This window comes from Armigeres subalbatus, chromosome 1 (assembly GCF_024139115.2).
Source record: "Armigeres subalbatus isolate Guangzhou_Male chromosome 1, GZ_Asu_2, whole genome shotgun sequence".
NCBI lineage: Eukaryota > Metazoa > Arthropoda > Insecta > Diptera > Culicidae > Armigeres > Armigeres subalbatus.
The window spans coordinates 84,517,257-84,545,226 of NC_085139.1; the positions used below are offsets into that span (position 1 = coordinate 84,517,257).

The 27,970-nt window shown below is 45.6% G+C and overlaps 1 protein-coding gene across 7 annotated transcripts in view; it reads right to left on the minus strand.

Moving 5' to 3' along the window:
* LOC134227655 (uncharacterized protein DDB_G0283357-like) overlaps window positions 1–27,970 on the minus strand; it is a 695,055-nt gene that overhangs the window by 523,972 nt on the left and 143,113 nt on the right. The window lies entirely within an intron of this gene.

Consider the following 27,970-nt stretch of genomic DNA (forward strand, 5'->3'; position numbering starts at 1 on the left):
CATAACGAAAGCCCCGTCCATCGTCGACCATCAACGGCAAACCGTGTCGGAACAAAGTACTCACGACCCGAACCGGCGACGGCACGAGCTAACAACGAATCGCGATGGGTCATGGGCAACACCGACCAACGACTTCAATAAATCAGCCCGAGAAATACTCAACCAAATTCCTTGAACTGCTCACCACAGCGCGCACCTCCCACCATCCTCGTTATTTGGCTTTCCCATTCTTTCGCCAAAACTTCGCAACAGCACTCCATCGTATTTTAACGCTTTTCGGTAATTAATTACATCCTTTCCGCTCGGTGAAGAGTACGCCAGTCATTCCTTAAAGGAGACCCACCCCAAAGCGTCGGAACGTTGGCACCTTCCCGCGTCTTCACGTTACTTTCGGCAGGCTCCGCCAGTTATTCAGCGCCTTTCTTTTTGTTTCATCTTTGTTCGTCGTCTTACCATCAACGATGAGCGGGAGGTGAGGGGCAGAAAAGTTGATGGCATGCCGTGTAACTGTAACGTGCGAGGTCCCAAAAACGTGATAACAGGCGTTTCCGTACAAGTCTTTGTCTTCGTGTGCTTTAGTTGGTTGCCCTCCCTAACTCTTTGAAGTCACACCACCAGCTACAGGGCGTGCTCCCTTCGCGCCGTGCGCGCACGGCTTCACACACGAGTCAGGGACTTGTTGAGCAGTCACAGACGTTCTTTTAACGACGTTAGACGCTTCCAAACGAACATTACGGTGGCCGCGCGCCGAATGCATAGTTTCGGTTCTCCCACCACCACACGCTCCGAATGTTGACAAGCAGGAATTTCAGACATTTTCCGCAGCCTTCTGTCGCCTTCGGCTCCTTCGCTGCGGCTGGTGACTTGTTGATATGGTGAGAATTTTCTGTTTGTTGTTTCTGTATACTTCTCGTCGTCGTCATGTTCAATGAATTCTTACTTTTGCCTTCCTCTGAAAATTACACAACGGTTCAGATGCCAACCAAAACCAAAATGAACAGAATATTCATCTACTTCGCAGTTTTTTTCCTGAACCAGTTGCGTGGTTAAAGCTTTTTACTTGCACTGTTCAATAACACTAAATAATTAATACAAAAAAATCACATTTACTAGATTTTTTAGTAAACATTTTTCATCACAATTAGAGGATAATTGGGAAACTATTAAAATGTGGAAAATTGATTATTGCTTGACTCAAATCAGAGGGAATTACGCCATCAGAAGCTTTTGTTGTGTATTGTTTTCAGCTGGGGCAGAAGTGGGTATTCCTTTGACTAGAAGGGGGGGGGAGATAGGTAAATTTTGAATCTTGAACAAGCATTTACCCGGGAAACGATGCTTGGTCGTTAGGCCGAATGAGAAAATGAGAAAAGAAAGAACGTAGTAGTAAAAAGGAAAATGGTAATTGTAAGAAGGATGCCAGAAGAAGGAAAAAATAAGAAGGAAGAAGGAAAAAAGAAGACAGAAGAAAGAAGTAAAGAGATTAAATTAGAAGGAAGAAAAAAGAACGATAAAGAAAAAGGAAAGAATGAAGAATGAAGAAGGAAGATGGAGACGAAATTAAAATAAAGGAAAAAGAAAAAAATAACAAGAACGTAGGAAGAATGAAGACGATAGAAGGGTGAAGAAAAGAAGAAAAAAAATGAAGAAGGGAGAAGCAAGCAGGAAGAAGTAAGCTGCAAAAAGGAAAAGGGAAGAAAGAAGAAGGAAGAAAGGAAACAAATGGAATAAGAGTGGAAATAATGAAGAAACAAGAAGTAAGAAAAAAGAAGGAAGAAGGAGGAAGAATAAAATAAAAAAAATAAAAAAGGAAGAAGAGAAAGAAGGACGAAAGAAGGAAGAAAGAAGAAATGAGAAAGAAGGAAGGAAGAATAAATAAGGAAGAAGGAAGGAGGAAGTTGGTAGAAGGTAGGAGAAATTTAGAAACAACACTCAGGCTGGTTACCAATTATGAAGCTTACAGACTGGATGACTTGCTGGAAACGTTGATTCTCGTTGTTCTCTGGAGGTTTAAGTATGGTTGGTATTGATGATAACTGGAGTCCTGAAATGCCTGACCATAGCTATCTTGTGATTTAGCTGGTCATAAAGAAATTCATAGATGTTCACTCGTAAAATCGTAGAGCCATCGTTTTCGTGTTTAACGGAAAAATTGGCCGAACCGAGGCACAGTTGGGAGAAACTTACCCATTTTTCCTAAAGGCAAAATCAGAAGTAATTGAGGGATGCGAGGCTGCGACATCATTGGACAGGGCGCATGCTGGAGTAAGTCCGTTAACCCGAATGGGGAATCGTGTTCCAATCATGTTCAACATGTTCAACAATCCGCTAATTTCGAAATGGTCCGAAATAGTCCACCACCCAAATAGTGTGAAAAGCGATTCCCAGCACCCCGCAGTGTCCCGGGATTCAATCAAAAGTCGTCGATTGGTGCGTAAATGCAAGTATGCCCTCCATGCAGGGGTGTTTGTGGTACTCAGTTTGAAGTACCGCGATGGCGCTGGCGGAATCTGACAAGAGTAGAATTGGCTTATTCGATGGAGTGGTCGCAGCTATGAAGATGACAGCCGCCTTGACAGTGAAAGCGTAGCATTGAACAGGCAGACTGTTGGAAACTTTCAAGTTACCCCTGGAGATTCTCGAATCTCGAACTGTAAACCGAACCGTCAGTGAATCTTGGATCGTATCCAGCGAACTTATTTTCTAACACCTCGGCTACTAATCAACGGAAAGGCATCCTAATTTCTCCTCTCCTAATTTGTTTACTACGGCCTCGAAGGAGCACTCTATGTCAGTGGATGCTCGCCACTGAGGGAGATCCGGCGGCCAGCGTGCGTAGAATTCGTAAGGGAGTAGAATTATATTTTCGCCGGAAGTTGCTGCAACAAAAGAGGTAGTCTAGCGGCAATAAACCCCGAAAAGGAAAAAACCTGCCTCCTAGCAGGTAGACAATGCCGCTGTAAGCCTGAAGCTATCCGTATGTATTGATTTACGTTTGCAATGAGAACCTGTGTTAGGTTCGATGGGCAAGGCAACTAAAATATGGAAGGAAAGTGAGCCCTCCATTGCTCGACACTGCAAGAATTTCGACCATCTTCCGATTGGAGAAAGTTGCTCTTTCAGCATTATGCTGGTGCTAGATAATCGATACCTGCTCCTGCAAGTGAATCCACTATCCATGAAGAATTTGTCGAGAAAATTTAAAACGAATTGCTGAGGAACTTTCGAAAGAGTTCTAAAAATTTTCCGAGGAAATTACCGAAAAGTTTTCCGAGGGAGCTGCAAAGAATTTACCAATTTACCAAAAAATTACCAAATTACGAAGAACTTGCCAAGGATCTCCTGAAGAATTTGCTGAGTCAGTCCTGAAGAATTTCTCGAGGAAATTTGGAAGAATTTGCAGAGGAAACGATAACTGTGTTGAAGAAATTGCGAAAAACATGCAGAAGAAATCACTAAGCATTTTTTAAAAGATGTTTAGTTTTGATATACACAGCTAAGTTTGCTATTTTAAGGTGTTTTTTATGAGATATTGTGAAAAAAGATTCGGCTGCCGGTGGGACTAGAACCCACACCATTCCATAAAAGGACGTATTACCAATTATACAACAACTGCCCTTGCGAGAAGTTGTTCCATAACCAGCTAATAACGATTAACAATTACCCGTATCCAGGGAATCAAGATTCGAGCAACACCTTACAATATACTCTTTGTCATCAACAGGATTTGTTATTGACAAACGCACCTAGCGACAAACCATTATCAGAACCCGAACACAATATGACAAGAATCATATGCCTTGGATGCTCTGATATTTCCGATAATACGATGCTAATTTTGTAATCATTCTTCGATTCTCGAATATTTCCATAAAAGCAGAAACTATGATAGCATAAAACCGAAATTTGCTCTAGAAATAATGCAAATCAACGGGATGAAAAGTTAGCAACGAGATTGTCTTCATTTTTGTTGCTGACAAAATATTTCGGATCTTTGTCATTATTTTCTCCGATAAAAACAAAGCTTTGTCGTTGGTTCTCTTTTGTCGCTTGTTTCGTATGCGCATCCCAGAAAAATTGATTCCCTGCCCGTATCCATCGAATCTGCTGGATTACTAAGAATTTGTCTAGGAAATTTCCTGAGGAAAATATAAAAGAATTTTCCGAGGTAATTGCGAACAGTTCACCAAAGAAATCCCGGAGAGGTTTGTCAAAAAACTATCCGAGGAAATACAGAGCTGCAGCTGCTGAAGAATTTCCAGGGAGAATTTTGAAGCATTTGCCAAGGAAATTTGATAACAATTTAGCAAAGAATATGATGCAGAAATTTGAAAAACAAAAGAAATCCGAAGAAATTGCCAAGGATATTTCTAAGATTTTACCAAGAAGCTTTCGAATAAGTTTTCGAAGGTAGTCCGAAAACATTCCTAAAAAAATAAAAATGAAGTCCTAATAAATGTTCGAAAATTTACCAGAAATCAAATGCAATAAAATACTGCCACGTCAATTTGCGCCACCGGCTAAAATGACTCCGCCGAGCAGAACGACGACAATCGCCGCCGTTGCGGACGATTTCTGGACCGGCGCACACCTCTAGTCGAACTGCTGTTGAACAAATTCGAAATGTCCAAGAAAACAGGGTCCGCATGCTATCCTTGTGTGGAGCTGTTCTTGGAAACATCCCACATGTCGGCGAAATCGGAGCTGGTTCCGTAGCCCTTGGTTCCGTGAAAGACGTACTGCCGATAGCCGATCTTTCCGTTTTCCTCGTCCTCCTCCGTCTCTTCCGGGAACCGCCAGGGACTTCGCTCTTCGGGATCGGTATGACATACCTCCGGTGAGGCCTAGCCAGTCCTGGTTGATCAGGTACAGGCAGATGGCTATCGTTAACAGTGGCAGATACTTAAGTAAGGCAAAGACTGCTTGTACGCCATAGTTATAAAAAGTTGCATGGGTGATGCCATCTTAAAATCTCAGCCCAGTCAACTCTGCACAAACTCCATGTGTAGAAACGAAGCCCTAAACGCCCAATCCAGTCGTCCACAATGTCCTGAACATGCCTACTGCAAGTTCTGCAGGAACGATCCCATGTTGAGATCCAGCACAACCGGGTCAACTAGAACATTCTTTACGCCCAAGCCCGAAGAGAACTGGAACTTCGTACTGGCCCAAACCAGAGCTAGGAGATGGTGACCTTGAAGAAGACGCCTTTGGTATGGAAGAATATGCCTGCAGCTATCCAACGATAGAATCGCGGCTACTAGTTGTCGCTGTCGTGGCGACGAAATCGCTTACGTGTGGGGGAGATTTAAAAGACGTTGAAAAAGAACTTCCGACCTCACATACACAGTGAACAAACTCCAAGGCAACCAAGGTACTTCAGGCACCAACCAAAAGAAGTCATGAACCCATTCAAGGACTTCAGCGACGGCGTCGAATCAAGCACCTCCCGGCAAAATTCGAAGCTTGGTGCGACCAGTAAAGAAAAAAAAAGTTAGTAAATAGGCTCAGTTTGTCTTTCTTTATCCCCATACAATTGCCCCAAGATCCCCTATCACCACTTTCGATAGTACCAACACGAACGGCAAACACATTAGAAAATGTGCAGACTGGAAAAGAAACATAGTGATCAGCGCAGCGACCGAGCATCGTGAACGATGCTCACCTACGTTCCACAGAGAGAAGCGTGGAATCAGCGATCGATGTCACGCTTGCAGCTAGCTTTCTAGTAAGTAAGCCGGCCCCTCTGGTTCACGTACGGGGACTCTAGAGGCAGAGACCACTCCTCGATCATCCTGGCACTAAAATGTCAACAAATTGAATCCACCTGCAGGCCTCGCGGAAGTACGAACAGGCAGACTACCATCGTCGAACAGTCTGACATCATTTTCTGAGCAGCAAGGAACAGTATCGCCAAAACCAGCGCAACCCCTCCTCCTAGCAACAACTAGGACTGCTTTTTTGTTTGAAAAGCTACACGGATAGAAACATTCATTAACATTTAAGCTAAAGATGATACACATAAATGGAACGCCATTATGAGCGAAATTCTAAGCAGGATATAGTCAAAATGTATACATTAGGGTAGAGAACCATTTGGGCAGCACCCCCTATTCCCGTCAGCAACATTCATTACTCGAACGCATTAAAACCGAATTACTTGTTTTTTAGTACATGGTTAGTTTCTGTCGATATCTAGTGATGTACAGACAATGAAGCCATTTGGTTGGAATACGGTCGAGTTATTAACGTTGCGGACGGGAATAGGGGGTGCTGCCCAAATGGTTCTCTACCCTATTGTATACATTTTGACTATAACCTGCGTAGAATGACGTTCATAATGGCGTTCATAATGGCTCCGTATTTGACGCAAATCGTTGATATCGCATGCAAGTTGCAGGCAAACTTGTTAGAGAGTGCAACATTTCATCGTTTAAAAACGTAAATGTATGCACCTCAAGTTTCACGCGCTTTTTTGGCGAAACTAAAGCTTTGGGGGATAACCTGCTTCAATTCGTCAAGAACTTTCTTTACAAGTCAAGAACTTGTTTCAAGTTCTGTTCGTAAACCAAAAATACAAAACAGTGAAAGAGCAAACCGGAGTCCCCCAAGATTCCGTAATCGTGATCACTCTCTTCCTGGTAACGATGGAGGATGTTTTTATCAAGCTTCTCAAAGGTATTCATACCTGGTGTACGCGAACAACATCCTTCTAATCGCGACGAAGAAACATCCCAAATCCATCCAGCGAAAGATCAAAGCTCCCGTCGTGTCTTCAACGATGTAGTCAGATGGGTTAAGTCCGCAGGCCAACATAAAAATGCGTCAGAGGATACGTCTGCATTTCAAACCACCGACTTCTCTCTCAGCATATCACCATCGTCATACGCACCAGAAAGCAATTGTTCGACAAGCATCAACATATTCAAATCTATCTCCCGACCATATGAGCGATCGTCTCACATGGTTACGAGTCGTCAATACCATCATCAAGAGCCGACTCCTCTACGGGTTGGATTTGACAAACATGAACCTTTCCGGCGGTCTCAAAGCACATACACCTAGATGATACAACTGAGCATCAGGATTGACTCCTGACACTGACGGACGAAACATGCACTGAAGCTAGTATAGTACAAAGCCATCGCCGCCGTATGAGCACTGAGCCGCGATATCAACTGCAGCCTACTCGACTGAACGCACAACGCGCCCAGCAAACTGTGCCAAAAAAGCCTTCCCAAAATGGGCGACCTTCGTTGCTTAGTAGTAAGCAGCTGGTGGATGGTAGTCCCTCAAACAGATTGTTCCAAGAAAAAGGAGGCTCTGGAAAAATCTTTTCTGGGCTCAGGCCTAGTCCCTATTCAACAACCGAATCACGAACAAATACCCGGACTCCGAAATCATTTTAATGAACGGGTCAAAAGTCGAAGGAAGTATGGTCGGCATCTGATGACGTCGAAGGAGCTTCCTACCGTTTACCATACAACAGCTCGGTATTTTCAGCGGAAACTGCGGCCATCCTCCAGGCCATGGCCCTACCCAGAACGAAACACTCTAGTCGCTTCTGAATCGGCCAGTCTGCTGAGGGCCCTGAAATCCACTACCAGCAAACATCCCTACATACTTCAGCTATGTTTCAGAGTCAGCTTTCGTTGTACCATACTTCAAACAATAATTGCTCCTTAATCGAAGCTGCAGGAATTGCCAACGACATACAAACAGGATAATTGCCCTACGAAACAACATTCTGAACTGGAGACAATAAACTTTCCGAAAGACATGTTAAAGAAAATCTAAATTCCCGGGTACTTATAACGACTTCGAACAATGACTTACAAACGACGAAACCGGAAAAAACGACAGACCGCCGAAACATAATAAAGGTTCTTTTAATGGAATCTACCCAAAACTTTCAATTAATTAACTGTAATATTTTTTTCCGTAACGGAATCTTATTACAACAGACAAACAGACGTAACTCTTAGTAGAAATTAATTTAAAAATACTAGCCGTCGATTTTTTTTAAAAAACGCCATCTGTTGCACAATCTACTCATATCTAGGGTAACGGTACCAATAGTGGAGGTGTTAGTAGATCCACAAAAGAAAATATATTTTTTTAAATTGATAATTATGGGAAATTTATTATCTTAGCCAATAGATAAACTAATAAATTTGCTAACAAAAATGATTTTGATGTCCTTTAACATCAACAGCTACCAAATATTGCTTGCACCACTAATGGGTACACTGTTCCTTTAGTGGCGGTAAAAATTAGTTTTGGTTCCCATAGTGGTGCTATCCATTGATTTCACATGAGACACGCCACTATTGGTACAGTTGCACCACTATAGGTGCAAGGGAGTCAATTTTATTAAGGAAAATCATTGTTTTCAATAGTTTTTCAAGCGAAATCTCTGGATAAGTTGCATTTAAAAGGACATTTAAAGCACGATGCATCAACTGAAATCATCGTAAAGTGTGTAATTATGATAAATCTCATTAAAACCCCACTACCTCCACTATTGGTGCTACCTCCACTAAGGGTACGGTAATTAATGTAGGAATAATTAATCTTATCCTGTTCAAATACTTGACAGTAAGCTTTTAGGGCATAGAATTGGAAAGAAGGATTTGAAATTAAAACCACAAAAATAAAAAACCAATCTCCACCCACCAAACGCGGAGTTTGTGCCGCCATTTTGTTTTCGGGTAGAGCATAATGGTACCAAAAGTAACTGTGTTTTAATTGCTAATTGCAAATCATTACATAAGATAAGCGGAATACAAATCGAAGGGATCGCTTCTCAAGGTGCATATCGAACTATTAACAGTGGTAGTTTAGTCAATCAGACTGTTTCAATTTAAATATTTAGTTAAGAAATAGCTGTACGGATTTTGATCCTTTGATTCGAAATCCGTCCACGGTGGACGGATTTCGAGTCAAGAGTAGTTGATTTAATTCATTATTTTATCATGTTTTTCGTAGTTTTTAATGAGTGAATGTGAAACACGTCAAAAGTAGAAGCCTTCATGCGCCTGTGTCAATGACAAGCGTTTTATTTACATTCGATTCCTATTTTCTAATGACTTTTTCATATACTAAGGTGCTTAAGTGTACGGATTTCGATGCCTCACGGTAAAGCGTTTCCTAACCGAAAGCTAACCAAGCTCTCAACTAATAAACGCTCTCATCAAAATGACTGCTATGATGCAAAGTAAAGCGTTGCTTCAGTCGATTGATTTTCCAAGCGGCACTGCAGGCAGAATCGCGCGGAAAAATTCATAAACGATTGATTTATTTCGTTTGTTTGTCTGTGTTATTACAATTAGAAAAAATATTGCGCTCATTTTACATTATTCATTGCGATTTGCATCTTAAACACAATCACTTTCGGATTAATTATGATTGAAACGCGATAAAATGCCACCTAAAACTTTACGTTTACTGGGTGACGATTTGTTTTTTTAAATTTCAAAGCCTATTTTCTATTTCAATTGCTAAAAACCCAACTTATATTACCAAGTAGTGATAGTGATACTGCCTTTCTTGCATTTAGCCAAGACAACCTAATATGGGGCTAACATGTTTCGATATACCATTTCCTTCATAACTTTCAAACGCAATGGTCGATCGTTAGAAAATTTAAAAGTGATCAACTAGGCTTTGTCCCCTGTCGAATAAAACTTATTGCGATGAAATCGGTTGAGGAATAATATATAAAAAGTAGCCTGATTTTTTTTACATACGCACTCACACAGATTTAGAAAACTTAATATTTACTATTTATCCTTTTTGAACTCTTAAATAGTAATACTTATTTGCCATGGGATTTTTAAAACAATGTTTTTCACCATAATTTCAAGGCTAGTTTTACCGCAATTGTGCATGAAAAAATGTTCACGTTTTATCGTGTTATTCTTGGGTTTCAATGATTATCTAGATGAAAATCAAAACATTTATCAATATTGATGATATGTAAAACGTGTTCAAGCATGATTCGATTCGAAACCGTTTTCAGGTGATCAACAAGTATGATTAGGTTCCAAATTTTAGTATGGAAACCGTAGAAACTCAACAAATCAAAGTGACATTCTATAACGTATAAATTAGCCGTTTTTAATGGTCGTGTACTTCTTATCGCGGAATAAAAATTATAAAAAATGTTACTTAGGTCCTTTTGAAAAGTTAAGCGAGTATTTTTCATATTACGGTATCATGAACATTGATAGATACTGGTTCAATTGACTGAAATTAATATAAAAAAAGTTGCGAATATGAATCGTTAAATAGTTAATTTTAGTTACGACTATTTGAAGGTGCATTGCTGTATTTACTTTTTCGGTTTGCAGTGACTGGTTCGCGGGGACATTAAGATGAAGATAAACAAAGCGAGCTGGCTTCTCTCTCAGGTTCTGACCAAGCTTTTGCACTGCGTACTCCTATGTGCGACGCAATTTCGGGGTTTACATCCTCAATGCTTTTTTTGCCTAGATACAAAAAACGATTTATCATCAGTCTGAGACATTAACTACCTTAAAAGATAGGACTGACACTAATCTTGTGCAGAAAAGTTTGAAAATGTTGATGAAAAATATTGGAATATTTTGATTATCATTTTTGGGGGAAGCGTCGTTTGGCCGAAACCCATTTGGCTGAATGCCACTAGGCCGAACAAACCATTAGGCCGAAACCCATCTGGCTGAAAGTCATTTGTCCGGAAGGGTCGTTTGGCCGAAAGGGTCATTTGGCCGAAAAAGTCATTTGGTCAAAAGGGCCGTTTGGCCGAAAGGATCGTTTGACCGAAAGGGTTATTTTTCCGAGTATGAAATTTGGCCAAATAAGTTATTTGACCGAATGATGCATTTGAAAAGTGAGAAATTAAAAATGAAAAGAAACACGTCTTACTTCTCACTCTTCATTTTTTCTCTTCTCACTGTAAAAGGTGAGAAGCGCGAAATGAGTAGTGAGACGTCTAAGTACCCACTTCACACTACTCACTTTTCATAGTGAGTCTCACTTCTTACTCCTCATTTCTCATTTCTCGCTATAAAAAATGAAACGTCTCGCTACTCACTTCGTGCTCCTCATTTTTTAACAGTGAGAAGTGAGAAATGGGGAATGAGAATTGAGAAATGAGGAATGAGAATTGAGACATCTCTTTTCTTACTCCTACTTTCTCATTTTTCAAATGATCAATTCGGCCAAATGTCTTATTCGCCCAAACGACATTTTCGGTCAAACGACCCTTTCTGTTAAATGACCCTTTCGGCCAAATGGCCCTTTCGGCCAAATGACCTTTTCGGCCAAATAAACCTTTCGGCCAAACGACCGTTTCGGCCAAATTACTTTCGGCTAGATTACCCTTTCGGCCAAATGACCCTTTCGGCCTAATGGTTTGTTCAACCAAATGGTATATTCGGCAAAACAACTTTCGGTCTAGTGGCATTCGGCCAAACGACCCTTCCCCCATTTTTGGGTGGCGCATATTGCCCAACATCGCTCATTTTGGATGGAAATTCTCAATATTGGAACAAAAACATTTTGTTGCAATATAGTTTCCCCTATATTATTTATAAATCAATTACCCTGGACTCCCCCTCATTTATTGTTAACCCATGAGGTGGTGGATAAAAGTTATGATTCAAAACATCCCCTGGGCGAACAATCGTTTCCCTCGGAAGCTATGGTTGAAAATATAAAAAATACTGGAACTATTGTTTTGTTCAAAGAAAAATTTTGCCAATGTTGATAATCAGCTTTTCGTCTGATGATTACATTGTTGCAATTTTTCATGATAAAGGCATCACAACTAGGGTATCTGTTTCATTATTAATGACATGCTTCTATATCAATACCATTCGCAAAACAGGCAATTTAGGCTCAATAAGTGTCGTGTTTTGTTGTTATCCGGCGTGCTCACTGCTGGAAAAAATCACAAAAATGAGAAATAAAACAATTTGCGCACCAATTCTTTGTTTTCGAATGGTATTGATTTGGGTACATGGTATGAATTCAAGGAGCAGATCCCCTACTCTGTGGATTAATATTTTTTTTATCTTCGCTCTACCCTGAATTGGAAATGCATAACGACTCACGAGTGAGCGTTCCTTTCAAAGATAAACATTAATTTGCACTGGCAGGAAATGGAAAAATAAGACACGTTGTCCGGTCACCGTTGTGTTGTTGCTGCTGGATGATGCTTATGCTGCTGGCACAGTTTAATCCCTCTCCCGCTCGCCAAGGGACTGGACTGGGACGATAATGAAGACCGCCGTCGTCGACGAAAACTCTTTCTCAGAGGTACATATTATCATTTGTTTGGGTTTTCAAGCCCACTGGCAAAGGTTCAAACGTGAAAGAGAATCGTCCCAGGAAACCACAAATTATGATGCGATGAACCCCTTAATCTTCGGCAAACTGGATGTCTGGCGGTGGCGTAGGGTTTTGAGAATCCTACGGTCTCAAGCCAACAAATGATGGGATCAAAATTTTTGGCGGATTTTTCTGGGGTTTTAATAGCTATGTAGTCATTATTGCATAAAGGGACGGATTGACTTTCGGGAGGGTCCAATGTTGAAAATTTGTGGGATCTTCAAATATCTTGAAAATCACAAACTCTACCTAGTTCAAATCACGGCGATTGTGTTACGAATAGCATGACCCATTTGCATAGAACACAACTCTGGGAAATTCAACCGTCAATCGGGTTAAATCCAAATGTCACTTGAATCATAAGGTTCTCTCCTCCGCGTCACTACCGCCGCCGTAGACATCAGAGGTCGGTCCCGAAACAGGATAGGAATGAGTAAACTCAAACCAGCAATTGACCTGATTCTGTGAGCCGCGTCCCTGAGATGATCGCGCTCCATAAGTTTATGATCTTGTTTTACCCCTTTCCCAACCGTTTCGAATTGGAACCGCACTCGTGAGCGGGCGGCAGTGGAAACAATAACAATCATCATCGGGGCTCGGACGTGATGCTGATGTTGGTTGATGGACATTGGCGTTACTTACGAGGGAATCTGCCCCTTTCCTTTTTCTTTTTCAACTGTTCACTGTCATAACCCGGACAAAATTTATAGACTTCGACCGATTTCAAAGAAGGTACATCCCGTAGTACATGTTTTTCATTAATTCACCTCCGAAACACTTACAAAAATTGCCAAGCCCCTTCTAGTCACACCACCGCTGATGCAAAGCAAACGGACCGATATTGCCTGAACCAGAGTGGAAATCGAGATCGAGAACATATGTCTGTCTTTCTGCTGCGGGTCTACCGGGCAGCATCCCGAAACCGCATCGCACAGAAAACGTACTGCAGCCAGTCGTAAACTTTCGTGTACTTTTCGCTCCGGTGCGTTTCCAGCGAACTCGGCCTTCATTCTGTCTGCTGTCTGTGGCCGGGTGAGCAGTGCCACGAGGTGGGTTATTTGCATTGAAAAGAGGAAATTGAATCATAAAATTTATACCTTTAATGGAACAAATTCATAAATTTCATCCGCCCCATTTCACGCGCCCACCTCCTAGTCTTGTGCCCCGGTCTGGCAACATCGCGCAAAAGTTACTTACGTTTTGGGAAATCCACCGAACGTGCTTGATTGTGTATACATCTTGAGATAAAACGCCAGGTTCTTCTCGCCATTCTATTCAAATTTGACCATTCCTCACCGAAACGATTTGGCGAAGATAGACTTCATCAACTAGGAGCTAGCCCAAACATTGTTCGGAACCCGGGGGCTCGCGGGAGAAATTACAACAATGGACCGTTCCTAACTGTTGTTCGCGCGTTATCCCACCAGTTCGCGAGAGCTTTCAAAAGCGCTATAAACAAACAACAACAGCCGCCGCCCGCCGCATCAACAGCAGCAGCAGCAGGGGTCGAAGAGCATTGCACACTGTGTGTGTGTGTGGACGCAGCAGGGACCTAGATTTTAATTCCATGACTGAATTAGGTTGAGGTGCTCGAGCGCTTTGGAGAAGCGCCGCCATTAACCGACTAATGAGACAGCTGCGGAGATTTATGCGATGGGCCTCCGTGAGCGGGATGAATGGGTAGACTGCTGTGGATTTTGCACCGGGATTGATTGCTCATTGAAGACTACGATGCGGTGGTAGATTGGAGCTTTCGAGCAAGTATGAAATTTTTTTGTATTCTTCTCCAAAATACATCAAAAATTACAAAACCACCATAAATTTGTTCAGAGTATGAATTTGATTTTAGATTTGGATCTAATTGGAACAGAATTTGGATTGGATTTGGATTGGATTTGGATTGGATTTGGATTGGATTTGGATTGCATTTGGATTGGATTTAGATTGGATTTGGATTGGATTTGGATTGGATTTGGATTGGATTTGGATTGGATTTGGATTGGATTTGGATTGGATTTGGATTGGTTTGGATTGGTTTGGATTGGTTTGGTTGGTTTGGATTGGTTTGGATTGGTTTGGTTGGTTTGGATTGGTTTGGATTGGTTTGGATTGGTTTGGTTGGTTTGGATTGGTTTGGTTGGTTTGGATTGGTTTGGATTGGTTTGGTTGGTTTGGTTTGGTTGGTTTGGATTGGTTTGGTTGGTTTGGTTGGTTTGGATTGGTTTGGTTGGTTTGGATTGGTTTGGATTGGTTTGGATTGGTTTGGTTGGTTTGGATTGGTTTGGATTGGTTTGGATTGGTTTGGTTGGTTTGGATTGGTTTGGTTGGTTTGGTTGGTTTGGTTGGTTTGGATTGGTTTGGATTGGTTTGGTTGGTTTGGATTGGTTTGGATTGGTTTGGTTGGTTTGGTTGGTTTGGTTGGTTTGGTTGGTTTGGTTGGTTTGGTTGGTTTGGATTGGTTTGGATTGGTTTGGTTGGTTTGGTTGGTTTGGTTGGTTTGGATTGGTTTGGTTGGTTTGGTTGGTTTGGATTGGTTTGGTTTGGTTGGTTTGGTTGGTTTGGTTGGTTTGGTTGGTTTGGATTGGTTTGGTTGGTTTGGATTGGTTTGGATTGGTTTGGTTGGTTTGGTTGGTTTGGTTGGTTTGGTTGGTTTGGATTGGTTTGGTTGGTTTGGTTGGTTTGGATTGGTTTGGATTGGTTTGGTTGGTTTGGATTGGTTTGGTTGGTTTGGTTGGTTTGGATTGGTTTGGTTGGTTTGGTTGGTTTGGATTGGTTTGGTTGGTTTGGTTGGTTTGGATTGGTTTGGATTGGTTTGGTTGGTTTGGATTGGTTTGGTTGGTTTGGATTGGTTTGGTTGGTTTGGTTTGGTTTGGTTTGGTTTGGTTTGGATTGGTTTGGATTGGTTTGGATTGGTTTGGTTGGTTTGGATTGGTTTGGTTGGTTTGGATTGGTTTGGTTGGTTTGGATTGGTTTGGATTGGTTTGGTTGGTTTGGTTGGTTGGATTGGTTTGGTTGGTTTGGATTGGTTTGGTTGGTTTGGTTGGTTTGGTTGGTTTGGATTGGTTTGGTTGGTTTGGATTGGTTTGGATTGGTTTGGATTGGTTTGGATTGGTTTGGTTGGTTTGGATTGGTTTGGTTGGTTTGGTTGGTTTGGTTGGTTTGGTTGGTTTGGATTGGTTTGGTTGGTTTGGTTGGTTTGGATTGGTTTGGATTGGTTTGGTTGGTTTGGTTGGTTTGGATTGGTTTGGATTGGTTTGGATTGGTTTGGTTGGTTTGGTTGGTTTGGTTGGTTTGGTTGGTTTGGTTGGTTTGGTTGGTTTGGTTGGTTTGGTTGGTTTGGTTGGTTTGGATTGGTTTGGATTGGTTTGGTTGGTTTGGTTGGTTTGGTTGGTTTGGATTGGTTTGGTTGGTTTGGATTGGTTTGGATTGGTTTGGTTGGTTTGGATTGGTTTGGTTGGTTTGGTTGGTTTGGTTGGTTTGGTTGGTTTGGTTGGTTTGGTTGGTTTGGATTGGTTTGGATTGGTTTCGGTTGGTTTGGATTGGTTTGGATTGGTTTGGTTGGTTTGGTTGGTTTGGTTGGTTTGGATTGGTTTGGATTGGTTTCGGTTGGTTTGGATTGGTTTGGTTGGTTTGGATTGGTTTGGTTGGTTTGGATTGGTTTGGTTGGTTTGGTTCGATTTGGATTGGTTTGGTTGGTTTGGTTTGGATTGGTTTGGTTGGTTTGGATTGGTTTGGTTGGTTTGGATTGGTTTGGATTGGTTTGGTTGGTTTGGTTGGTTTGGTTGGTTTGGATTGGTTTGGATTGGTTTGGTTGGTTTGGATTGGTTTGGTTGGTTTGGATTGGTTTGGTTGGTTTGGATTGGTTTGGATTGGTTTGGTTGGTTTGGTTGGTTTGGATTGGTTTGGTTGGTTTGGATTGGTTTGGTTGGTTTGGTTGGTTTGGTTGGTTTGGTTGGATTTGGTTGGTTTGGTTGGTTTGGATTGGTTTGGTTGGTTTGGTTGGTTTGGATTGGTTTGGTTGGTTGGATTGGTTTGGATTGGTTTGGTTGGTTTGGATTGGTTTGGATTGGTTTGGGTTTGGTTTGGTTGGTTGGTTTGGTTGGTTTGGTTGGTTTGGTTTGGTTTGGTTGGTTGGTTTGGTTGGTTTGGTTGGTTTGGTTGGTTTGGTTGGTTTGGTTGGTTTGGTTGGTTTGGTTGGTTTGGATTGGTTTGGTTGGTTTGGTTGGTTGGTTGGTTGGTTTGGTTGGTTGGATTGGTTTGGTTGGTTTGGTTGGTTTGGATTGGTTTGGATTGGTTTGGTTGGTTTGGTTGGTTTGGTTGGTTTGGTTGGTTTGGTTGGTTTGGATTGGTTTGGATTGGTTTGGATTGGTTTGGATTGGTTTGGATTGGTTTTGGTTGGTTTGGTTGGTTTGGATTGGTTTGGTTGGTTTGGATTGGTTTGGTTGGTTTGGTTGGTTGGTTTGGTTGGTTTGGTTGGTTTGGATTGGTTTGGATTGGTTTGGATTGGTTTGGTTGGTTTGGTTGGTTTGGATTGGTTTGGTTGGTTTGGTTGGTTTGGATTGGTTTGGTTGGTTTGGTTGGTTTGGATTGGTTTGGTTGGTTTGGATTGGTTTGGATTGGTTTGGATTGGTTTGCATTGGTTTGGATTGGTTTGGTTTGATTTCGATTAGGTTTGGATGGATTGGATTTTTTTTCTGTCTTGCTTGATTTAGGATTGAAGCACGTAAGTATTTTTGTTTGAAAGTCAGTTTTAGTTTTGAGTTGAAGCATCGATTAATGCGCCATCGGTCAACGGATAAGACAACTATTAACAAATGCGTTTGTCAAATTGAACATCCCTAAATTTTATGAACTCATATTTTAAACTTTCGCATGCGTTTTATGGCTCGTTTTCTTCATACTAAGGTTGTTTGCTGACGGATGCAATAACCTTTTAAATTGAACCTATTTTCAAGAATTTGGATAATTGGTCTGGACCTAGTTCAGATTTCCAAATACTTCCTCGACAGGTCTCCCATGGATCATCATCAACGTCGATGGCGCCCCACTCGAGTGGAGTGCATTATTACCGTCATTAGTTCACCTCTAACCAGATCACAATGTAATTGTCCACTTCCACCGTCCGGGTAATGATGCCGCAACTGATCCGTGCACTTATCTTCCCTGGGTGCCGTCTGGCCTTCATCGCTCCCTGCACCGAAGCAAAATCATCATTGAAAAGTGTAGAAAACGACAATCTCGAAATCAGAGCACCACGCTTGGTTGGTTGGTTGGCCGTCGGACTGATTCTCACTTTTCTCCTTGACAACGCCACATCTGGTCGGAGGCGGACCAACAAACCAACGAACGAGCACCGTATCCCTGGTGCCTTCTGTTCCGTCATAGTTTAGTTCTGTGTGTTTATCTTTCTTTAATTAATTAATTAAACGCTTGGCCAGGCAATCCAGAGCGGAACGAACAGAGCCCGGTCTCCGGACGGAATCGAGTGCAGGAGGATTCCTTTGGCAACCATTCAACCAACAACAACGGAGTGGGCCAAACAGAGGACCAAGGAACCGAGGTGCTGCAGTGGGAAGGAGCGATTTAACAGTTATAGTTAGTTGGTTGATTCTGGAGCAACTCCACAGAGACGGGATTGGGGACTCTGGGAGCCATACACACAGGAAATTCGAAAGACAAAGAACAGACACCGCTTGGGTACTGCAGCCCCATTCGGGACCCGCCTGGTCTGCCTGCATGTATCTGTTTCAGTGCGTTGGGTTGGGGTCCATTGAATGAGTTGTTTGTCTTTCCTGGGAGAGGAAATTGCAACTCTTGTATGATGTAGATACGAGGAAAGCGGTGTGACGATGACGACGGTGGCCAAGGGGTGTATGCAGAAGAGGTCGGATTGAGTGTTATGCTGCTTCTTTTCTACGGCAGACTCCGGCGGTGCTGGCGGTGGTTGCCTTTGGAGATTATCTGAACACAAGTAGTGAGACACACTGTCCCTTTCCTCCGGGCTGTTAGAGAAGTGTGGAATGGAAATCTATTTAATGTGATTTTTATGACGATAAAATTTGTTTATAATTAACACGTCGCCAGAGATCTGGAAAGGATGGAAAAGCTCAAGGGCGCTATGACGAGGGAAGTCGGGCAACAAGCGGTACTTTTCTGCCACCGCAATTTGTTTTACGGGATCTTTCTGTTCGACTGAGCATAACCGTAAATTGTCGAGTGGTGTGACTTCGGGGAACAGCTCTGCTGCGAAGATGATACCAATTTAATGGTTATTATGAGTTTGAGTGTGTTCACGATTTGGGTCTTGATTGGGCCCCATTCGGAGGAAAGTGGTTCCAGCCTGGAGAGCTGATGGGTGTTATTAGTTTGAATAGATGCCACTTATAGTCGATTTAGTGGATACTAAGGCTGTGGAGACCAATTTCGGAACTGTGCTGGGAACCGAGCAAGATAAATCATTCAGCGACTTCCGACGAGTGACACAACCGACTGGGAATGAATGTCCGAAACAAGAAGTAGTATGACTGTGCGACACTTTTGGTCGGCATATGTTGATTCATTCATATTCCTGACAATGTTTCAAGTGGGACATTCCTATAAAGCAAAAGACAAACAAGCCGAAGTGAACACATTAATCCGATGATTTATGTTTTGCAAAACATCTCTTGGAAACCGGCGAACACATGTGCCGTTAGGGAATCGAACGAATGTCGGACATTTCTCGAGTGGTTTGTACCGAATATTTATGAATTATTGTGGACGTTAGAATAATTTGTATATAAGAGAAGCGTCATACTATTCAGAAAGCAATACGGTGTTTAAAACATAACATTTGTGAAAATCGAACGCCTTCTAGAGAATCAAAAGAAAGAGCTTTCTTTTGAGTACAGTGCTTAAGAGACATGACAAGCTTGAAAACCTTTCTCGTTCAAAAAACTTGATCATTTCTTTCAAACGTTTGTAGTTTCTACCAGAAGATTGGAGCACTCAGGTAAACCAGATGCCCAACAGAAATTCGATTGTCTTCAAAGCTAGTATCCGAAAATAAGAAAGTGTAAGGACTACTGAAACTCGACTGTCAAGCGCTATATGACCAGTGCGAAGTCACTTTTACTTACAATAAGACCCGCTTAGCTATGCTTTAATAAAAAATTGGATTATACTTCAATGAACGAAACTTCCTGATAATTCCAATCCAGCTCGTATAAAGTTCTAGAGATTCAGATCATATGTAGTTAAAATAAATTACCAATCTCACCAAATGAATACATCTCCTGACCATATACCTGAGGGAGGAATGGACACATTCAGTATTCATGGAATTAATCATTCCACTATAATCAGATTCTAAACACTTATTAAAACATGGAAATTTTATTCTTTCAAAGTTTCAATTCATTTCAATAAACCTGCTGGCTGAAGCCAGCAAAAATTCATTTCACCTTGAACGATAGTTTTAAATTGCCTAAATGCATGGCAAGCTATAGTCGATTTATTATCTGTCAGAGATTCAGAAGCGAACTGCCAAAAAGCTCCAATCAGAGTCAAAATAAAAAATAACACTATGTTTGTATGATTTACCAAATTCAATCTAAATTCAATCCAAATCCAGACAATATCCAATACCTTATCCGTCGCAACAACAGTCTGGTTTAAATCGGTCAGATCCATCATCGAATCGATCAGAATCGATCAGATCGAATCGAGTCGATCAGATCGATCGGTCAGTCAGATCGATCAGGTCGATCAATCGATCGATCAGATCGATCAAGTATCGATCAGATCAGTCAAATCGATCAGGTCAAATCGTCAGTCGATCGATCAATCGATCGATCGATCCAGGTCAATCGATCAGATCGATCGATCAAATCGATCAAATCCAGTCAGATCAGTCAATCGATCGATCAGTCAGATCGATCGATCGGTAGATCCAGGAATCAGGTCAGTCAGGTCGATCAGGTCGATCAGATCGATCAGATCAGTCGATCCGTCGATCAATCAGTCAGTCGATCAGTCGATCACCAGTCGATCGATCCAGATCGTCGATCAAGATCGGTCCAGATCGATCAGGATCAGATCGATCAGTCCAGATCGGTCAGATCCAGATCAGATCGATCGATCGAGTCGATCGATCGATCGATCGATCGGTCGATCGGTCAGATCCAGTCGATCGGTCAGTCCAGGTCAGTCGGTCCAGGTCAGGTCGATCCAGTCGATCCAGATCAGTCCAGATCCAGTCCAGATCCAGTCAGATCAGTCCAGATCCAGTCAGATCAGATCAGTCGAGTCCCGGTCCAGATCCGGTCAAGTCAGGTCAGATCCAGTCCAGGTCGGTCGATCCAGTCAGATCAGTCAGGTCAGTCCAGTCGATCAGGTCAGGTCGGTCAGGTCAGTCAGATCGGTCAGGTCCAGATCAGTCAGGTCAGATCCAGTCAGGTCAGGTCAAGTCAGGTCAGGTCGATCCAGATCGATCCAGTCAGTCAGGTCAGTCCAGATCCAGTCCAGTCAGTCGATCAGTCCAGATCCAGTCAGATCCAGTCAGATCAGTCAGATCCAGTCCAGGTCGGTCCAGTCAGTCCAGATCAGTCAGGTCAGTCAGGTCGGTCCAGATCAGTCAGGTCAGTCCAGGTCCAGATCCAGTCCAGTCCAGATCAGTCAGATCGGTCAGATCCAGTCAGATCCAGTCCAGATCCAGTCCAGAGTCAGTCAGTCAGGTCGAGTCCAGTCAGATCGGTCCAGATCCAGTCAGGTCAGTCAGATCCGGTCCAGATCAGTCCAGATCCAGTCAGATCCAGTCCAGGTCAGTCAGATCCAGTCCAGAGTCAGTCCAGGTCAGTCCAGGTCAGTCCAGATCCAGTCCAGGTCAGTCCAGGTCCAGGTCGATCAGTCAGTCCATCGTTCCAGTCGGTCAGGTCGGTCCAGGTCAGTCCAGATCAGTCAGGTCAGTCCAGAGTCGGTCCAGATCCAGTCCAGATCCAGTCCAGGTCAGTCAGGTCAGTCCAGATCCAGTCAGGATCCAGGTCAGATCGAGTCCAGGTCAGTCCAGTCGGTCCAGGTCAGTCAGATCCGGTCAGATCAGTCCAGATCCAGTCCAGGTCCAGATCAGGTCAGATCCAGTCCAGATCCAGTCCAGGTCAGTCCAGATCCAGTCAGAGTCGATCCAGGTCAGTCCAGATCCAGTCATCAGTCAAGTCGGTCAGGTCAGTCCAGATCGGTCAGATCCAGTCCAGGTCAGTCAGATCCAGTCAGATCCAGTCCAGATCAGTCCAGGTCAGTCAGTCAGGTCAGTCCAGATCCAGTCCAGGTCCAGTCCAGGTCGGTCCAGATCCAGTCCAGGTCAGTCGATCCAGTCAGATCCAGTCCAGGTCAGTCCAGATCAGTCAGGTCAGTCCAGATCCAGTCAGATCCAGTCCAGGTCAGTCCAGATCCAGTCCAGATCCAGTCCAGATCCAGTCAGATCGGTCCAGATCCAGTCCAGGATCAGTCAGGTCAGTCCAGATCCAGTCCAGATCCAGTCCAGATCAGTCAGATCAGTCCAGATCCAGTCAGGTCAGTCCAGATCCAGTCAGGTCAGTCCAGATCCAGTCCAGATCAGTCCAGATCCAGTCAGGTCAGTCCAGATCCAGTCCAGATCAGTCAGTCCAGGTCCAGTCCAGATCGGTCCAGATCCAGTCCAGATCCAGTCAGATCCAGTCCAGATCAGTCCAGATCCAGTCAGGTCAGTCAAGTTCGGTCAGGTCAGTCCAGGTCGGTCCAAGATCAGTCCAGGTCGATCCAGTCGATCCAGTCAAGATCAGTCAGGTCAGTCAGGTCGGTCAGTCCAGTCGGTCAGGTCCAGGTCAGATCAGATCCAGGTCAGTCCAGATCAGGTCAGATCCAGTCAGATCAGTCCAGGTCAGGTCAGTCCAGATCAGTCCAGATCGATCCAGGTCGAGTCCAGTCAGGTCCAGTCCAGATCCAGTCAAGTCGAGTCGAGTCCAGTCCAGTCAGGTCCAGGTCAGTCCAGGTCAGTCAGGTCAGTCAGGTCAGTCCAGGATCCAGTCCGATCAGTCAGGTCCAGGTCAGTCAATATCCAGGTCAGGTCCAGATCCAGATCAGTCAGGTCAGTCAGATTCAGTCAGGTCAGTCCAGGTCCAGTCCAGATCAGTCCAGATCCAGTCAGGTCAGTCCAGATCCAGTCCAGGTCAGTCCAGGTCCAGTCAAGTCAGTCAGATCCAGTCAGATCCAGTCAGGTCAGTCCAGATCAGTCCAGGTCAGTCAGATCCAGTCCAGTCAGATCAGTCCAAGTCCAGTCCAGATCCAGTCAGTCCAGTCAGTCCAGATCAGTCAGGTCAGTCCAGATCAGATCGGTCAGATCGGTCCAGAGTCCAGATCCAGATCAGTCCAAGATCCAGTCAGGTCAGTCAGGTCAGTCCAGGTCAGTCCAGTCCAGTCAGGTCAGTCCAGGTCAGTCCAGATCAGTCCAGATCCAGTCCAGATCCAGTCAGGTCAGTCCAGATCCAGTCGGTCCAGGTCAGTCCAGGTCAGTCCAGGTCCAGTCCAGATCCAGTCCAGGTCAGTCCAGGATCCAGTCAGATCCAGTCCAGGTCGGTCAAGTCAGTCCAGGTCAGGTCCAGTCCAGATCCAGGTCAGGTCAGTCCAGGTCCAGTCCAGATCCAGTCCAGGTCAGTCCAGGTCAGGTCCAGGTCAGTCCAGGTCAGTCAGGTCCGGTCCAGTCCAGATCCAGTCCAGGTCAGTCCAGGTCAGTCAGGTCAGTCAAGATCCAGTCCAAGGTCAGTCCAGATCGGTCAGATCCAGGTCCAGTCAGGTCAGTCAGGTCAGTCAGATCCAGTCAGATCCAGTCCAGGTCAGTCGGTCAGTCAGTCAGTCCAGATCCAGTCCAGGTCAGTCAGATCCAGGTCAGTCCAGATCCAGTCCAGGATCCAGTCAGATCCAGGTCAGTCCAGATCCAGTCCAGTCAGGTCCAGATCAGTCAAGGTCCAGTCAGGTCAGGTCAGGATCCAGTCCAGGTCAGTCCAGTCAGTCCAGATCCAGTCAGTCAGTCCAGATCCAGTCCGGTCAGGTCAGTCCAAGTCGGTCAGGTCAGTCAGTCCAGTCCAGATCCGGTCCAGGTCAGTCCAGGTCAGTCGGTCCAGGTCGATCCAGTCCAGGTCAGTCCAAGTCAGTCAGATCCAGTCCAGATCCAGTCAGTCCAGGTCAGTCCAGATCCAGTCCAGGTCAGTCCAGGTCAGTCCAGGTCCAGTCCAGTCAGAGTCAGTCAGATCCAGTCCAGATCCAGTCCAGATCCAGTCCAGTCGGTCAGATCAGTCCAGGTCAGTCAGATCGGTCCAGGTCAGTCCAAGTCCAGTCCAGATCCAGTCCAGATCCAGATCGGTCCAGATCCAGTCCAGATCCAGTCAGGTCAGTCAGTCAGTCCAGGTCAGTCAGATCCAGTCGGTCCAGATCAGTCCAGGTCCAGGTCAGTCCAGGTCGGTCCAGTCAGATCAAGTCAGTCCAGGTCCAGTCCAGATCCAGTCAGATCCAGTCAAGGTCAGTCCAGATCCAGTCCAGATCAGTCCAGATCAGTCAGGTCAGTCAGATCCCAGTCCAGATCCAGATCCAGTCGATCCAGTCAGGTCAGTCCAGGTCGGTCGGTCAGTCCAGATCCAGTCAGGTCAGTCCAGATCAGTCCAGGTCCAGTCCAGGATCAGATCCAGTCAGTCAGTCCAGTCAGGTCCAGTCAGATCAGGTCAGTCAGTCCAGATCCAGTCAGATCCAGGTCAGTCCAGTCCAGGATCAGTCCAGATCCAGTCCAGGTCAGTCAGGTCAGTCAGGTCGGTCAGTTGATCCAGTCGGTCGATCCAGTCCAGGTCAGTCAGATCCAGTCAGGTCAGTCGAGTCAGTCCAGGTCCAGATCGGTCAGGTCAGTCCAAGTCCAGTCCGGTCCAGATCCAGGTACAGGTCAGGTCCAGGTCCAGGTCAAAGTCCAGATCCAGTCAAGGTTCCAGTCCAGGTCCAGTCCAGGTCAGATCCAGGTCAAGTCGATCAGGTCAGGTCAAGATCGGTCCAGATCCAGTCCAGGTCAGTCAGGTCAGTCCAGATCCAGTCCAGGTCAGTCAGTCCAGTCAGATCCAGTCAAGATCCAGTCCAGATCCAGTCAGGTCGGTCCAGATCCAGGTCAGTCCAGAGTCAGGTCAGGTCCAGGTCGGTCAGGTCGGTCCAGGTCAGTCCAGGTCAGTCCAGGTCCAGTCCAAGTCAGTCCAGGTCGGTCAGGTCAGTCCAGATCCAGTCCAGGTCAGGTCAGTCCAGGTCAGGTCAAGTCAGTCCAGGTCAGTCCAGATCAGTCAGGTCAGTCCAGATCCAGTCCAAGTCAGTCCAGGTCGGTCAGATCGATCCAGTCCAGTCGTCCGGTCAGATCCAGTCCAGGTTCAGTCCAGGTCAGTCAGGTCTGAGTCCAAGATCCAGTCAGGTCCAGTCCGATCGGTCAGTCAAGTCGGTCAGGTCAGATCCAGGTCAGTCGATCAGGTCAGTCGAGTCAGTCCAGATCAGTCAGTCCAGTCAGTCCAGATCAGTCAGATCCAGTCCAGGTCAGTCCAGATCCAGTCCAGGTCGGTCCAGGTCAGTCCAGGTCCAGTCCAGATCCAGTCCAGATCCAGTCCAGGTCAGTCCAGATCAGGTCAGATCCAGTCAGGTCAGTCCAGATCCAGTCCAGATCCAGTCCAGGTCCAGTCCAGGTCCAGTCCAGGTCAGTCCAGGTCAGTCCAGATCAGTCCAGGTCCAGTCCAGATCAGTCAGATCCAGTCCAGATCCAGTCCAGATCGGTCCAGGTCAGTCAGGTCGGTCCAGGTCCAGTCCAGTCGGTCAGTCAGTCAGATCAGTCCAAGTCAGTCCAGGTCCAGTCCAGATCCAGTCCAGATCCAGTCCAGGTCAGTCAGGTCAGTCCAGGTCGGTCAGTCCAAGTCAGTCCAGATCGGTCAGTCCGGTCCAGGTCAGTCCAGGTCGGTCAGTCCAGATCAAGTCAGTCCAAGATCCAGTCCAGATCCAGTCAGGTCAGTCAAGTCAGTCCAGATCAGTCAGTCCAGATCCAGTCCAGATCCAGTCCAGATCCAGTCAAGATCCAGTCCAGATCCAGTCAGATCCAGTCCAGATCCAGTCCAGGTCAGTCCAGAGTCGAGTCCAGGTCAGTCAAGTCAGTCCAGTCAGTCAGATCCAGTCCAGGTCAGTCCAGGTCAGTCAGATCCAGTCCAGGTCAGTCCAGGTCAGGTCCAGTCAGATCCAGTCCAGGTCAGTCAGGTCAGTCCAGATCCAGTCCAGGTCAGTCCAGGTCAGTCCAGGTCAGTCCAGTCAGTCAGGTCCAGTCCAGATCCAGTCCAGGTCGGTCAGGTCAGTCCAGTCCAGGTTCAGTCCAGATCAGTCCAGATCCAGTCCAGATCCAGTCCAGGTCGGTCAGTCGGTCAGATCCAGGTCAGTCCAGATCCAGTCAGGTCAGTCCAGGTCCGGTCCAGGTCAGTCCAGGTCCAGTCCAGGTCCAGTCCAGATCCAGTCAGTCAGATCCAGTCAGGTCAGTCCAGATCCAGTCAGATCCAGTCCAGATCAGTCCAGATCCAGTCCAGATCAGTCCAGGTCAGTCAGGTCAGTCCAGTCCAGTCAGGTCAGTCCAGGTCAGTCAGATCCAGTCCAGATCCAGTCCAGGTCAGTCCAGGTCAGTCAGATCGGTCCAGATCCAGTCCAGGTCAGAGTCCAGTCAGTCAGTCCAGATCCAGTCCAGATCCAGTCCAGGTCAGTCCAGATCCAGTCCAGTCGATTCCAGATCAGTCCAGATCCAGTCAGGTCCAGTCCAGATCCAGTCCAGGTCAGTCCAAGTCAGTCCAGGTCAGTCCAGATCCAGTCCAGATCCAGTCGGTCCAGATCCAGTCCAGATCCAGTCAGATCAGTCAGATCCAGGTCAGGTCAGATCCAGTCCAGATCCAGTCCAGATCAGTCCAGATCCAGTCCAGATCAGTCAGATCAGTCCAGATCAGTCAGGTCAGTCAGGTCCAGATCCAGGTCAGTCCAGATCCAGTCCAGATCGGTCCAGGTCAGTCCAGGTCCAGTCCAGATCCAGTCCAGATCCAGTCCAGTCGGTCCAGGTCAGTCAGATCGGTCAGATCCAGATCCAGATCAGTCAGGTCAGTCCAGATCCAGTCCAGTCAGTCAGATCAGTCCAGATCCGGTCAGGTCGAGTCCAGGTCCAGTCAGATCCAGTCCAGATCCAGTCCAGGTCCAGTCCAGTCAGTCAGATCCAGTCCAGGTCAGTCCAGATCAGTCCAGGTCAGTCCAGATCCAGTCCAGGTCCAGTCAGGTCAGTCCAGATCAGTCCAGGTCGGTCAGTCCAGGTCCAGTCCAGGTCAGTCCAGATCCAGTCCAGGTCAGTCCAGATCCAGTCCAGATCCAGTCCAGGTCAGTCAGGTCAGATCCAGTCCAGGTCAGTCCAGGTCCAGTCCAGGTCAGTCCAGATCCAGGTCAGTCGATCCAGATCCAGTCCAGATCCAGTCCAGATCCAGTCCAGATCCAGTCAGGTCCAGTCCAGGTCAGTCCAGATCCAGTCAGTCCAGTCAGTCAAGTCCAGTCAGTCCAGTCCAGATCCAGTCCAGGTCAGTCCAGGTCAGTCCAGATCCAGTCAGGTCAGTCCAGGTCAGTCAGATCCAGTCCAGATCAGTCCAGGTCAGTCCAGATCAGTCAGGTCAGTCAGGTCAGTCCAGTCAGATCCAGATCCAGTCCAGATCCAGTCAGATCCAGGTCAGATCCAGGTCAGGTCCAGTCCAGGTCAGTCAGGTCAGTCAGATCCAGTCCAGATCAGTCAGATCCAGTCCAGATCCAGTCAGGTCAGTCCAGATCCAGTCCAGGTCAGTCCAGGTCAGTCAGATCCAGTCCAGATCGGTCAGTCAGGTCCAGTCCAGATCCAGTCCAAGATCCAGTCCAGGTCAGTCAGATCAGGTCCAGGTCCAGTCCAGGTCAGTCCAGGTCCAGTCCAGGTCCAGTCAGGTCAGTCAGTCCAGGTCAGTCAGATCCAGTCCAGAGTCAGTCCAGATCCAGGTCAGGTCGGTCCAGGTCGATCCAGATCGATCCAGTCAGATCCAGTCAGATCCAGTCAGTCGGTCCCAGGTCCAGTCCAGTCGATCAGTCAGATCCAGTCCAGGTCCGGTCAGTCCAGTCCAGGTCAGTCAGGTCCAGTCCAGTCAGTCCAGGTCAGTCAGATCCAGTCCAGGTCAGTCCAGATCCAGTCCAGATCCAGTCCAGATCCAGTCAGGTCAGTCCAGTCAGTCAAGTCCAGTCAGGTCCAGTCCAGATCCAATCCAGATCGGTCAGGTCCAGATCCAGTCGGTCAAGTCAGTCCAGTCCAGTCAGTCAGATCCAGGTCAGTCCAGTCCAGGTCAGTCCAGATCCAGTCCAGTCCAGTCAGTCAGGTCGGTCAGTCAGTCCAGGTCCAGTCCAGGTCAGTCCAGATCCAGTCCAGATCCAGTCAGGTCAGTCCAGATCAGTCCAGATCCAGTCCAGATCCAGGTCAGGTCCAGTCCAGATCAGTCCAGATCCAGTCAGATCAAGTCCAGTCAGATCCAGTCAGGTCGAGTCAGTC